Source organism: Trachypithecus francoisi, unplaced genomic scaffold (assembly GCF_009764315.1).
Source record: "Trachypithecus francoisi isolate TF-2019V2 unplaced genomic scaffold, Tfra_2.0 Lachesis_group4, whole genome shotgun sequence".
In the NCBI taxonomy this organism is placed as follows: domain Eukaryota; kingdom Metazoa; phylum Chordata; class Mammalia; order Primates; family Cercopithecidae; genus Trachypithecus; species Trachypithecus francoisi.
In genome coordinates, this window is record NW_022681469.1 from 54968719 (window position 1) to 54981920 (window position 13202).

At 39.1% G+C, this 13202-nt stretch overlaps 1 protein-coding gene across 1 annotated transcript in view; it reads right to left on the reverse strand.

Moving 5' to 3' along the window:
• Nucleotides 1-13202, reverse strand: part of LHFPL3 (LHFPL tetraspan subfamily member 3) — a 646233-nt gene that overhangs the window by 188359 nt on the left and 444672 nt on the right. The gene's annotated exons all lie outside the window — the stretch shown is intronic.

The following is a 13202-nucleotide window of genomic DNA, read 5'->3' on the forward strand; positions in this document are numbered from 1 at the left end:
TAAAATGAGAGACATATGGGGCAGAGCCACCCCCAGACAAATCTAGCCTAAATGTTCCAACCCCAGACTTGTGAGGAATACTAAATAATTCTCTTTAAGCCACTGAATGTTGGGGTGGTTTGTATACAGAAATAGCCAACTGACACACTTCCTTCTTCCTCATCACACAGACCCCAGATCCTTCCCTTCTCTACTCCTTAGACGAACTGCACTCTGCCCCCTAGCACCTGGTGACAAAAAGTGAGAACTTCTGTAGCACTAGGAAAATAGAAGAGAAAATAAGGGGAAAAAATGAGAGTAAAGGAGAGAAGACTATGCTGATGCCATCTGAGAGATTCCTATGGGAAAGATGGAAAACTTAACCATCACCACGCTCCTCCTGTTCTTGAATCAGTTCTCTCATATCCTTTCTTTCTTCCATCTCTTATTTCCTACTCTTAATGCTTTATGTTCCCACTATTGATCTGCAGCATGAGGCCAGGGTTCTTTTACAATTATTGCTAACATTTATTGAATACTAATTATATATTAAGCACTGAGCTAAGTGCTGTGCTTGGATTATGTGTTTTAAATCTCACTATGGCACTGTAAGATAGATAACACGGTCTATATTTTACATACAAAGAAGCTTAAGAGTCATCAAGTGATTTGCTCAAGATCCACGGCTAGTAAGCGGTGAAGCTAAGGCTCTAATCCAGGCAGGCTGACATCAAAGCCTGTGCTCTTCCCTCTATGCCACACTGCTCCTTCTTGTTGACTCCTCTCCATCCTACCTTCCACTGCCATTCTTCTCCCCTTCCATAGGCAACCATTAACATATGTATTTTTATTTGAATATTTTTTGCACAGTGAAGATGGTTGTTTGGTATGCATTGTTTCTGATTTATCTAAGTGATAATTATTTCTTATCTTATTCTGTTTCTTTTTTTCATTAAGCATTCTGTTTTTAAGACCCATACACTTTGCTATGTGTTCATTTAATTTGTTGCCTCTTACCTGCTACATAGCACTCCATGGTTTCTACTCATCCCAAATTCCTTATCCATCCCTCCATAGTGAATAACCAGATTTCCTCCAACTCCCCACCGCCAAGTAATGCTCTAGTGAACATCCTCATACATGGTCCAGTATGGCCCTAGTAAGAAATTTCCTGGACTTAAATCCAGGAGCAGAATTGGCATGTCACAGGGAATGTTTATCTGTTGGACTAGATTGCTCGTCACAGTGGTCTGCTCTCCCACTGGCAGCACATGAAGGCAAATCTCTGCCTATGATCCTAAATAAATTCTGCTAGCCTGAAACGTGTAAACCAATAACTCACCATTTTAACTTGCATTCATCTAATTACCAATTATTTGGGCATTTCTTTACATGCTGGCTCTGTTTTTGAGTTTCTTTTTCTAAAAATCACCTATTCAAAATCTGCTCATTTTGTAACTGAGTGTTTTTTTTTTTTTTCTTATTGATTCGGAGGAATCCTTTGCTTATTCTAGACACATTGGCTAGAAACATTCCAAATAGCTTCTCCCAATCTATCATCTGTTCTTTGTGTTTATTGTCTCTCACGAACAGAAGTCCTATTTTGATGTTTTCAATTAATATATATTTTGGCCTTGTGGTTTGTGCCTTTGAAGTTTTGTTTAAAAGAGGCCCCTGACCTCTATTCTCAAATATTGAATATTGAAAAAAATATTCTCAAATATTTCCAAAACATTTTTGTCCATTATCTTTGTGGGTTTACATTTCTATTGTTTCCTCTTTAAATATGATTAAGATAACCTTATAATATTATGAGTGAAATAAGCTTTGCAGGGTAGGTCCAAGAACTCGATCATTGTGTACATCAATTGGTTCTGTGAAAAGCCTGTGATCTGAGTTCCAAGACAACAATTCAGAAGTGGACTTTTGGAATAGAGCCTGTTTATGTTTTGAAGGTTGCCAAGATATTTATGAAAGGAACTCTGAAGTTCTATTATAGTGGTCTGGCCATTTTTGTTGGCCTCAGTATCGTTACATTATAATCATAGTGTTAATCTGATTATAAATCACCTGGGGCAATGTTGCTTAAAGTGTGGTCCTCAAATTAATTGCATTGCATTTACTTAAATGCGCTTGTTAAAAATAAAGATTTCATTTGTCAAGACCCATAGAATGTACAACACAAAGAGTAAGCCCTAATATTTGGTTGACAATAATATGTCAATATTGGTTCATCAGTTGTAATAACTGGACTACACTGATGTAAGATATTGATGGTAGGGAGGCTGTGAGCTGGTGGAGAAGTATGTGGGAACTCTCTTTACTTTGCTCAGTTTTGCTGTACACCTAAACTGCTCTAAAAAAATACAATTTATTAATTGAAAAAAAAAAGATTACAGAGCAGTTCCTTACAGCTACTGAAGTCAGAATTTGCATTTAAAATAAGTATCCCAAGTAAATATTATGCTCTTAGAAGCTCCATAGCTACTGAAAATTACTATTTGCATAATAATAATGATAAGGCTTGCTGTGGGTGTTACCTAGTGGGTGTGCATTAGCTGGTGAAGGAAGGGATTACTTCAGAATGCATCCCAAGAGACAGCCAAAGAGAAATGAGTTTCTGAGTAATGGGGGAATAGTCCCCTAAGATTTATTTTAACTTCTATAATAATAAAAATTGTATTACTTATATTTATTTGACACTTGGCTTTTACTTGCTGTGTTTATGGTGAGGAAAGTAAAGATATGTTCTGGACAAAACACAGGGACCTACAAGCCTGCTAGTACTAAATTTTCATCACCCTGTGTATGAACTAAAGTGATTGTATTTTCTACATTGAGGATTCTTGTCTTTATTGTTTCTTCTGCCTGGACAGAATCTCTTCCCTCCGTTACTTCTGAAGGATACATCGCAAATTCACACAGACATTTTTAAGGCTTGGCTTTGTTCCTCATCTGTCTAGCAATACAACAAGGGAATTCTCAGCCAGGGTGAAAACAGGTAACTTTCTATGGAGTCACATTTCCATCAGGGGAATAAGGGCTCTCCTTGGGGACTGTCACTGAACTTGCAGAAACAGCTATAGAGTTTGAGTTCCGCGGATGGCAAATGTGGTAAAAGAATAAATGTTGTAAAGGAATTAGCTTTTAGTGTGTTACCTCATAAATACAGGTGTATGTGGGGAGATTATAAGAAACAAAACAAAAACCGAAACCAACCTTCCAACTGCGATCAGCGTCATATTTAAAAATATTTGTAAAGCAACCAGATGAAAAAACTTCTATTTAAGCATGTGGAGGAAGCAATCTCCAGATCTTTATGAGGCCTCCGTTATGATTCAGTGATATTAGGACCAAAGGGACACAGCACGGCAAGGTAGTGAGGGGCATGCGTTATGCACCCTATTGATCAAACACTATACAAATGTTCATTAAATTAAAGCACTAAAAATGACAATAGTTAACGTGTGTTAGACATTGTGAAAGACAGTTTTACATGTATTATCTCCTTTTATTTTCATAAAATCTCTATCAGGCAGGTTCTATTAATGCCCTTATAGATGAAGGCACTTAAGTTTGCCCTAATATTCACAGAGCTAGCAGGTAGCACAAGTCAGTTTCCCAAGGCTGGCAGAGAGCTCTGTTTGCAAGAAAAGGCAGCAATGAAACTTTATCAGAAATGGGATTTTTTAGCCTATTATTGAGTGAAACTTTTGATGTCATGGGTTACTTACTGATTTCTAACCATAATAAAACAAATCGGTGAGATTCTATTTCCCCTCTCTGCACCTTGGCTTCTTCATCAGTAAAACAAGGCAGTTGAGTGACTTCATTGGTCCTCAACCCTGGCTGTGCATTGGAACCTCCTGGGGAGTTTTTCATACCTAGATCTACTTCATACCAACTGAATGAGAATCTCTGGAGTAGGACCCAGTCCCTGGAATACTTTTTTTTTTTTTTAATTTTTGAGATGGAGTCTTGCTCAGTCACCCAGACTGGAGTGCAATGGCATGATCTTGGTTCACTGCAACCTCCGCCTCCTGGGTTTAAGCGATTCTCCTGCCTCAACCTCCCAAGTACCTGGGACTACATGCATCTGCCACCATGCCTGGATAATTTTTTGTATTTTTAGTAGTGATGGGGTTTTGCCATACTGGCCAAGGTGGTCTTGAACTCCTGACCTCAAGTGATCCATCTGCCTCAGCTTCCTTAAGTGCTGGGATTACAGGCATCAGCCACCATGCCTGGCCTGGAATACTTTTAAATCTCCCCAGGTGATTGTAAAGAACCACGGCCTTCTGCCTCTGTCACCGCATTTCAATATTTCTTTACCTTGATCCCCAATATAGATGAGAGGAGACATTGGTTTTATCATCCCTAAGTTACTACACCCCCTTAGTAGCTGAAGCATATGAATTGTTGACCTAAGTTTTTCGGGAAGAGGAAATTTCTCTGTCTAGACCAATTCTTGAAAGCCTCCCCTTTTTCTCAGACAAGCTCATGGCATGCAGCACCCCAAATAAAATAATCTGAACTAATACAGGCCTACACATTTCCAACCCAGGGCAGCTCTGGATTGGGTACCCGAATTTGGCTTGGGCTAGTGATTTCTTACTGAGAAAAGTATTCATCCAGCCTCTGAGGAAATACAATGAATGAAGATGGGACTGGGAATTTGTGTTCTACAGGCATCTAGGAAGAGTCTTGAATAATTTGTCAGTTTTTCTTCCTGTTGTTGCATTGGTTCTCGGTACATACTTACAGGGTTATACCACAACAAATATTCATTTTTGAAACATACCGTATTAATTAGGAATGCTTTCAGTTGTAAGTAGCAGCACATTCAACCATAGTGGCTTAAATAATAAGAGTTTTGTTTTTCTCATGTAAAATTCCTGGAATTTGTTTTAACAACTTGACAGTGCACAAATCTTAATGATTTTTTTCTCCATTTCCTCACAGTCATTGGATGGCGGCTGCAGTTCCTGCCATCTCTTTTATGTTCCCTTAGGAAGAAGGAGAAAGAGGAAGGGGCAGCTTCTGTGTCAGGAAAGCAAAAGTTTCCCAGGAACGCTACAGCAGACTCCTGCTGACAATTTGTTGGCCAGAGAGGAAAGGGAGTTGGGAAGTGTCAGCCGACCACCAGGGTCTGCTTTGGCTTGGATGTTGTGTGGGGAGTATCAGAAGCTCAGTTTTGGAAATATTAAGTTTGAGAAGCTAATTAGATATTAAAAAAAGGGTATCAGCCAAGCTGTTGGGTGCAGAGACCAAAGTTCATTGAAGGGGTGGGAGGAGGCTTAAACTTGGGAGACGTCAGAATATAGATGTTATTTAAAGTCGTGACACCTGATGAGATTACCTAAGGAAGTGTGTGTAGCTAGAAAGGATACACTAGTTAAAGAGTGGAGCCATGTGAGAGGAATCGGCAAAGGAGACCACACCAGAAGAGCCCAGAAAGACAATTAGGCAAGGTCAGCGACCGGAAGCCAGCTGAAGAGAGGGTTTCAAAATGGGGCCAGTAGTCAACTGTGAAAAGGCTACTGACAGGTCAATATAAGGATTGAAAGTTGAGCATGAGATTTAGCAATTAGGAGGCTGGAGTGACCTTGATAAGACAATGCCTGTGAAATTCTGAAGGTGAAAACCTGAATGGGGTGAGTTCATGAAAAGAGTGGGAGGAGAGGAATCAGAAGCAGCATGAATATAAGACATTTCTACACGGGCATCTAAGGTCAGCTCCAACTCTCAGATTAACTTGAGCCCTTCTGAAAAAGTGACAGGATATATGCAGTTTCTTTAGAGGCACATTCTGAGATGCTTTGATGACCACAAGGACCTTGTTAAACACAGATCCGATTGGGAAACAGGCAGTTCACTATGACCTTTTGAAAGTTTTAATTCAAAGCACTTGAAGATACTTTTTTTTCTGGGCTTCCTGATCTTACTTCAGTAGGTTTTTATAAAGTTACATAGCCAAGTAAGAGTATAGGTTTCAAAGGCTCATTCTTAAATGCATTAAACTGTTGATTAATAACATTATCTAAAAGCTATCAAATAAAAATAAGACCAAACTCTTTACTTGTACAGAGTGGACTGATCAAGTTGAAAGCAACAGAAAAAGCATCTACTATGCAGCCATAAAAAAGGATGAGTTTGCGTCCTTTGTAGGGACATGGATGAAGCTGGAAACCATCATTCTTAGCAAACTATCGCAAGAACAGAAAACCAAACACCACATGTTCTCACTCATAGGTGGGAACTGAACAATGAGATCACTTGGACTCGGGAAGGGGAACATCACACACCGGGGCCTATCATGGGGAGGGGGGAGGGGGAGGGATTGCATTGGGAGTTATACCTGATATAAATGATGAATTGATGGGTGCTGACGAGTTGATGGGTGCAGCACATCAACATGGCTCAAGTATACATATGTAACAAACCTGCACGTTATGCACATGTACCCTAGAACTTAATGTATAATAAAAAAAAAAAAAAATTGATTATGTGTCCCAACACTTTGGGAGGCCTAGGCAAGTGGATCCCTCGGGCCTAGGACTTCCGAGACCAGCTGGGCAACATGGTAAGGCCCTGTTTCTTAAAAAAAAAAAGTACCAAAAAAATTTGCAGGGCGTGGTGGTGTGGGCCTGTGGTCCCAGCTACTTTAGGAGGCTGTGGGAGGAATACCTGACCTCAGGAGGTCGAGGCTGCAGGGAGTCGTGATTATGCCACTGTACTCCAGCCTGGGTGACAGTGAGACCCTGTCTCAAAAAAAAAAAAAAAAAAGGTAAAGGAAAAAAGAATTAATCACATGATGCCTTGTAAAACAAAGAACTTGAAATTTCGAGTAAAATGATTTGTGTTTGAGTCCTACATCCAATCCTTCCTAGCTGTGAAAATTTAGACAAAATATTAAGCTTTTCTGTAGCTTGGTTTTGGATGTGTAAAATGGGATAATGATAAATATCTCACAGGGTTATTGTCGAGATCAACAAAAAGTTTATATGGGAAAATGCTTAGTAATGAGAATAAATAAAGCCTATGTAGATATTATTGATTATAAATTGCTTTCATACACATGCTTTTGTTGGACTCTCTCAAATCTATGGAGGATTCAGTGATGGGTATTGTTAAATATTTTTAAATATTTTAAAGAAATATTTTAAAGAAGGTGAAGCTGAGGCTCTCAGATGTTAAGGGGCTAGGCCAAAGTCACATGACTAATACTTGCCAGATTTGAGACCAGAAATAGTTTTCTGTCTATGATCTGGGGCTCTGTCCACTATTATGGTGTTCATGTGGACACTACATGGTATCAGAATCCAGTGAGGCAAGGAGGCTCCTCTGCCATTGACAAGAGTTTCTAAATTGGACTCATTCTATTCTTGGTGGTATGAGTGTATGGGCCTCTGACAGCATGGGTCAGTGGTGGGTACACATCTGAAGCAGAAAACATTTGGGGCATCCTAGAGCCCCTTCCCCTTTGACTTTTTTTTTTTTTTTTTTTTTTGAGATGGAGTCTCTTCTCTGTTGCCCAGGCTGGAGTGCAGTGGCGTGATCTCTGCTCACTGCAACCTCTGCCTCCCAGGTTCAAGAGATTCTCCTGCCTCAGCCTCCTGAGTAGCTAGAGCTACAGATGCCCACCACCAGGCCCAGCTAATTTTTTTTTTTTTTTGTATTTTTAATAGACACGGGATTTCACCATATTGGCCAGGCTGGTCTCAAACTCCTGACCTAGTGATCGGCCCGACTTGGCCTCCCATCCCCTTTGACTTTTACCTTTCCCCTCCCCTAGTCAACCCTGCATACTAACAAGTTCCTAAAAGAGTATTTAATGTGCTCACTGATATGAGGGCAGGAGCATTTACTGCCATCAGGTCCTCTTTTTAAAGAACACCTCTGAAGATGTCCTTAGAATTGAAATATGTTATAGCTAGAAAGACCCTCAGATGTCATTTGGTCATGCCCTGCATTTCACAGGCCAGGAATTTTAATTTTGGAACTATTAAGATATTGGTCCAAGGCTCCTCAGCTGGTGTCAGAGACAGGACTAGCACAGGGCAGTTTGAATCCATGTGGACGATCTTTCCACTACACCACATCGCCACTCCCAGTGTGGCCATAGCATGGTGTGATACCTAAACCAAAAAATTTGAAAGATTTCTCAATTAGTTGCTTAAATAAAGTGAATTTATTCTACCTCCCCCACTATAGCATTGAAAATAACTTAAACTCTTAAAATATAAATGGTCACTGGAGTCACCTCTTGTGGATAATCATGTTTTCTCATTTGCAGTTTAAGTGCTAGAAGACAAAGTGACTTTAAAATTGTTCACGAGAGGACCCAATTATCTCATAAGAAATTCCAAAGACCATATACACAAATGCAGAAACAGACCTCTTTATGAATGGTGTCTGACAAGGAAAGAAGTATTTGTGGCATAGGAGCTCTGGAAAATGTAATTATTTATCCTTTCATAATTAATGAAAGAAATTGAAAATGAAGCTTTCATTTCAAATCCTTTTTATCTGGATGAAACTTTAATTTTACATAATTAAATTGACTTCACAGTTCAGTATGTTAAAATATGCAATTAAGCAGCATATCAAGGTTAAAGGCCTACTGTTGTTGGCTCATTTAGAAATCATGCTGCTGAACTCCCAAACAATACCTGCCTGTCTGCGATCAGCCCGAGTCAGGGATGGCACACATCCTGTAGAGCTGCTCCCCAAATTCAGAGCAGGCAGTTGAGTTTTCTTGCATCTGCCAGCTCCTATATAAAGTTAGTTGACACTGGGCACTGCAGCTCACACTTGTAATCCTGCTGCTTTGGGAGGCCGAGGCACGAGGATCCCTTGAAGCCAGAAGTTTAAGGCCAGCCTGGGCACCCTGTCTCTACAAAAAACAACCCCTGCCACCAATACACAAAAATGTAGCAGGGTGTGATGGCACACACTTGTAGTCCTAGCTACTCCAGAGGCTAAGGCAGGAGGATTGCTTGAGCCCAGGAGTTCAAGGTTATAGTGAGCTATGATCGGTGTCACTGCTCTCTGGCCTGGGCAACAGAGTGAGACTCTGTGTAAGAAAAAAGAAATAATTATAAACAAAAATTAAGTTAGTTAGATATTTAAAGAAGTTTCACTTTTCTTTTTTTTTTTTTCAGTGGGGCTTTGTTTTTTGGCATAAAGAAATATTCTGGAACTTCACTGGAGCTCCATGGATGATTAAGTTTATGTCTTATAAAGGTTTTCTTTAAGACAACAGTTATATCTTCAAAGTTGTTGCCTTCTGTTTCATGAAAGTATGCATTTAACATACTTTTAAAGTATGTTAAAATTCCTTCATTTTAATTTTCCCACTTTACAATTTATGACAAATCTTAGCTGTGACTTCTTTCAAATAATCTTGTGGAAAGGAGAAGCTTAGGCATGTGGGAGGCATTGAAGGGGGACACTGCAATGAGGATTGGGGCTAGTTGACTGGAAGTGTGTCACAGGAAAAAGCAATCTGTAGAAGTGGAGACTTTTAGCTGTGTACACTCCTCCCTTGTTTTCCTTTTGAATATCACCTTTGTGATGACTAATTTATGGCTCAGCAGCATCTGGTATTCCCTTTCATCTTAAGACTCTGTGAGTAGAGCACAGTTCAACAATTAGAATTGAGCTTTTTTTCCTTCCCTTATATATTTTAGAATTTATCGAACAGTGATTTTTGTGTATCCATTAGGGTGGAATGTTGGGAAGCACTCATGGATCTAAGCAATATCCTTGCTGTAATGACACTTAGAAAGCCTGAATCTATATGGTGGCTGATATGTTTTGGCTGTGTCCCCTCCCAAATCTCACCTTGAATTGTAATAATTCACACATGTCAAGGGCAGGGCCAGGTGGAGATAATTGAATCATGGGGGCGGGTTCCCCTATATCATTCTCGTGATAATGAATAAGTCTCACAAGATCTGATGGTTTTATAAATGGGAGTTCCCCTGCAATAGCTCTTGCCTGCTGCCATGTAAGATGTGACTTTGCTCTTCCTTTGCCTTCCACCATGATTGTGAGACCCCCATGTGGAACTGTGAGTCAATTAAACCTCTTTCCTTTATAAATTACCCAGTCTCAGGTGTGTCTTTATGATCAGCATGAGAACAGACTAATACAATGAACTTTCCAGATAAATGGGGAAGTGTGTTGCTGTATTAATTATAATAGCTGCAAAAAGAAGACATGATCATGACATGAAAGTGACACTCAGGAAGAACTTCACATTGGGGGCATATTCTATAATTTCAGGCTTATTCTGAAATAATGCTCTTGTCACTCATTACGGGATGTAAGTGATATAACTGGTAGACCATTGCATTTGTTCATTTTCATGCTGCTATGAAGAACTTCTTGAGACTATGTAATTTATAAAGGAAAGAGTTTTAATTGACTCACAGTTCCACATTGCTGGGGAGGCCTCAGGAAACTTACAATCATGGTAGAAGGGGAAGTAAATACATCCTTCTTCACATGGCAGCAGGAGAGAGAAGTGCCAGCAGGGGAAATGCCAGACACTTATACAACCATCAGATCTCATGAAAATTACTCACTATCATGAGAACAGCATGGGGGAGCCACCTCCATGATCTAATCACTTCCCATGAGGTCCCTTTCCCAACACGTGGAAATTACACTTTGGATCACAATTTAAGATGAGATTTGGATGGGGACACAGAGCCAGACCATATCAACCATGAAACTGGAAGATTATAAAAGACATTACAGTGTGCATCCCTTTCAGATGTGTAATCTCTATCAGAATGTATGCATACTTTGCTCTGTTGAACCAAGTATTGAGATATGACATTGCCTACTTCCATGACACTGAAAAGCATCATGTGCTTAATAAATTCTTCTAAAATTCCGAGCTGGAACTAGATTTGCCTGTCTCATTGCATTGTCCTGAAACTGAAAGGAAGCCTTGGCTACCACAGTACGTCTCAGTAGTTTTTTTTTTTTTTTTTTTTTTTTTTTTTTTGGAGACGGAGTCTCGCTCTGTCGCCCAGGCTGGAGTGCAGTGGCCGGATCTCAGCTCACTGCAAGCTCCGCCTCCCGGGTTCACGCCATTCTCCTGCCTCAGCCTCCCGAGTAGCTGGGACTACAGGCGCCCGCCACCACACCCAGCTAGTTTTTTGTATTTTTTAGTAGAGACGGGGTTTCACTGTGTTAGCCAGGATGGTCTCGATCTCCTGACCTCGTGATCCACCCGTCTCGGCCTCCCAAAGTGCTGGGATTACAGGCTTGAGCCACCGCGCCCGGCCGTCTCAGTAGTTTTATCAGAAAAAACTTAATAGTGAAATCCAAAACAAGAACAGCAGCAAAAAAAAAAAAAAAAAAAAAAAAAAAAAGTGAAAAAAGTCTTAAAAGGTGGAAAGTTATATCAATGCACTCATGCAAATTGTAAAAGCACCCATTTATATATAATTAATTACACAATTTCAAAGTATTCTTATCTTTTTAATTAAAACCAACCTCTCTTCCTTTAGAATCTATAGAAGATAGCATTGATGACATTTAATTTTGATTATTACATGCACCTGAACACCATTAAACTACTGTTTAATGAAACTATGTTCACACATACAACATACAAAACTACTGATTGGTCTTTCCTCAAACAATCTGACTTTGGAAGCTTCAATGTTTAGCAAGTGTTTAAATAATACCAAACAATAAAGGCTACTTTGTATAGCAAGTGTAAATCTTGTACCATTTCCCAGGAACATGCAGGTTTGACTAGATTTTATACAAGGCTTAGAAATCCTGGTCTGATTTTATGTAGATCCAATTGCATGAGGGTCTGATATGCCCTACAATAGGGCTGTTTACATCTTCTCAGAGTCTGAGATTAAGGAATTTTGATTGAAAAATAAAAATGTGGTGCAACTGAAATGTTTCATCAATGTGGCCTTATGTTCTGACTGCTTTATTGGATCTATCTGGTTTGATACAGATGAACTCCTACTAATTTTCATCCTTCAGAACAAGATGGAAGAAACTACGGTCATATGTGCAAATGGCAAAGATGATGAACACAGAAAAATTATGCAAAGACAATCCCTAAACCTTATATTGGCCTTTTAAAATCTTCTTTCTCATCAAAAGTTATAGCAAGGTGGTTTAATATATCCTTGACTGAACATGATGCTTTGTTTAAGACTCAGATGGAAAGGATCAGACATCAACGTTTAAATGCATCAACCAGAAGAAAAGACCAATTTTGAAAACTATTGAGCATTATTCTATACCTCTAGCTGTTCTTTTCTGAAATATGAATCAGAAGAATTATTGTCACTCATATACATGAGTATGAGATAGAATTCTCAATTCCCAAGTAAAAATTTTCCTGCTTTTGTTACATTTTTCTTCTTGTGAATTTTCTTCTCTTTGTTTGTGGTCAAAAGATGTCTGGAAAGTGAAAGGTTCTCAATATGACTTTGAACTGTACAGGAAACAATAGCATTCTGGTCCATTTAGGTGGTGGCAAAAATAATGAATCTGCAGAACAAGCTAGGCTTTTATTTAATTCATTCTTTTGAAAAAGATAACTTGTTCTAATATTGAACTATCCTTACCATTACATTTGAAGTAAAGTTAACTGTACAGAGACCTGTGTATATCCAACAAGCTACAAAGACAACAAAGGTACCACATTAGTGAATGCGTGTGAAAGTACAAAATCTATAATGTAAATAAAAGTGTAATTATCTTCATACCATCCTTTTTATCTAGAAAGGGCAACTCTGAGAAGGTGGTAGTTTTATTTTTAGGAGGTTTCAGCACCACTCCCCTGTGTAAGGGTTATTTTTGTGTTTAGAATACTTTTGATAGAACTAAGTAAACTAATATGTGTTTTGCCTATAAATCAGGGAGATAAAGGGTTTGTGGATGACTGCTGGTCTCCTAGGCTCCTCCATTTTACTTCTATGTCATAGTTTACCTGCATAAACAGCGATGGTCTAGATACAAAGCCTGCTATGGTATCATTACATGTGATATTTATGTAGAAACTAATATATACTTATATTTGAGTCCTGTTGAAGCACTGAAGCGTTTTTGAAATTAGCACCTACTTGAAATAATAAGCTAAATCTCATACTTCAAGGATGGATTTAGCTCCCAATTAGAAATAAGAGCTAGAAGAAGGAGCCACTCAGCTAAAGGTGCTAATGTAGGTGCAC